The sequence below is a fragment of the Phaseolus vulgaris genome, chromosome 11, assembly GCF_051622355.1.
Source record: "Phaseolus vulgaris cultivar YP4 chromosome 11, ASM5162235v1, whole genome shotgun sequence".
Classification (NCBI taxonomy): Eukaryota; Viridiplantae; Streptophyta; class Magnoliopsida; order Fabales; family Fabaceae; genus Phaseolus; species Phaseolus vulgaris.
The window spans coordinates 56,150,001-56,152,500 of NC_143508.1; positions in this window are offsets into that span (position 1 = coordinate 56,150,001).

Genomic DNA, 2,500 nt, shown 5'->3' on the forward strand with positions numbered 1-2,500 from the left:
ATCATGGTTTTGGAAAAGTGGCTGGACTCAATCCTCACAAATGCCTTCAAAGTGATGTGGGAGAAGTTTGGGATCAAAAGGAATTGATCTTGACATGGTTGGTGCATAGCAAAGTTCATGATTTTGGTGTTTTGGCTTGATTTTGTGGCTTGGTGGTGATTTTGGTGAAAAACGAAAATCATGGTTTTGGAAAAGTGGCTGGACTCAATCCTCACAAATGCCTTCAAAGTGATGTGGGAGAAGTTTGGGATCAAAAGGAATTGATCTTGACATGGTTGGTGCATAGCAAAGTTCATGATTTTGGTGTTTTGGCTTGATTTTGTGGCTTGGTGGTGATTTTGGTGAAAAACGAAAATCATGGTTTTGGAAAAGTGGCTGGACTCAATCCTCACAAATGCCTTCAAAGTGATGTGGGAGAAGTTTGGGATCAAAAGGAATTGATCTTGACATGGTTGGTGCATAGCCAAGTTCATGATTTTGTGACTTGGTGGTGATTTTGGTGAAAAACGAAAATGTTGGTTTTGGAAAACTGGCTGGACTCAATCCTCACAAATGCCTTCAAAGTGATGTGGGAGAAGTTTGGGATCAAAAGGAATTGATCTTGACATGGTTGGTGCATAGCCAAGTTCATGATTTTGGTGTTTTGGCTTGATTTTGTGGCTTGGTGGTGATTTTGGTGAAAAACGAAAATCATGGTTTTGGAAAAGTGGCTGGACTCAATCCTCACAAATGCCTTCAAAGTGATGTGGGAGAAGTTTGGGATCAAAAGGAATTGATCTTGACATGGTTGGTGCATAGCAAAGTTCATGATTTTGGTGTTTTGGCTTGATTTTGTGGCTTGGTGGTGATTTTGGTGAAAAACGAAAATCATGGTTTTGGAAAACTGGCTGGACTCAATCCTCACAAATGCCTTCAAAGTGATGTGGGAGAAGTTTGGGAGCAAAAGGAATTGATCTTGACATGGTTGGTGCATAGCCAAGTTCATGATTTTGGTGTTTTGGCTTGATTTTGTGGCTTGGTGGTGATTTTGGTGAAAAACGAAAATCATGGTTTTGGAAAAGTGGCTGGACTCAATCCTCACAAATGCCTTCAAAGTGATGTGGGAGAAGTTTGGGAGCAAAAGGAATTGATCTTGACATGGTTGGTGCATAGCCAAGTGCCATGATTTTGGATTTTTGGCTTGATTTTGTGACTTGGTGGTGATTTTGGTGAAAAACGAAAATCATGGTTTTGGAAAAGTGGCTGGACTCAATCCTCACAAATGCCTTCAAAGTGATGTGGGAGAAGTTTGGGATCAAAAGGAATTGATCTTGACATGGTTGGTGCATAGCCAAGTTCATGATTTTGGTGTTTTGGCATGATTTTGTGGCTTGGTGGTGATTTTGGTGAAAAACGAAAATCATGGTTTTGGAAAAGTGGCTGGACTCAATCCTCACAAATGCCTTCAAAGTGATGTGGGAGAAGTTTGGGAGCAAAAGGAATTGATCTTGACATGGTTGGTGCATAGCCAAGTGCCATGATTTTGGATTTTTGGCTTGATTTTGTGACTTGGTGGTGATTTTGGTGAAAAACGAAAATCATGGTTTTGGAAAACTGGCTGGACTCAATCCTCACAAATGCCTTCAAAGTGATGTGGGAGAAGTTTGGGATCAAAAGGAATTGATCTTGACATGGTTGGTGCATAGCCAAGTTCATGATTTTGGTGTTTTGGCATGATTTTGTGGCTTGGTGGTGATTTTGGTGAAAAACGAAAATCATGGTTTTGGAAAAGTGGCTGGACTCAATCCTCACAAATGCCTTCAAAGTGATGTGGGAGAAGTTTGGGAGCAAAAGGAATTGATCTTGACATGGTTGGTGCATAGCCAAGTGCCATGATTTTGGATTTTTGGCTTGATTTTGTGACTTGGTGGTGATTTTGGTGAAAAACGAAAATCATGGTTTTGGAAAACTGGCTGGACTCAATCCTCACAAATGCCTTCAAAGTGATGTGGGAGAAGTTTGGGATCAAAAGGAATTGATCTTGGCATGGTTGGTGCATAGCCAAGTTCCAAGATTTTGGTGTTTTGGCTTGATTTTGTGACTTGGTGGTGTGCCAAGAATCATGAAATTTTCAAAGTGGTGGTTTTTGAGTTTTGTTGGTTGGAAAGTGTCACAAATGCATGCAGAATGAGGTCTAGAAAGTTTGGTATCAAAACCAAGCCATCTTGATGTGGTTTTGAATTTTTGAAATGTTGGAAAATAGAGGGTTTTGAAAAAAATTCATGAAAATTCGAAACCTTGGCCAATCCTAACGAAACTTGGTGGGCACCTTCTTGATATTATTATGGGATGGACTGGAAAAAATCACGCAAAAATACGGTGTCTAGATACGTTTTTCCATTTTTCCCGATTTTCCACATTTCGGGTCTTTGGAAAAATAAAAAAAATACTTCCCCATGTCGAAAAATTCTAATTTTTTGCAGGCAATGTTGTACCATTTTTATGAGGATCCCTGCAAAAA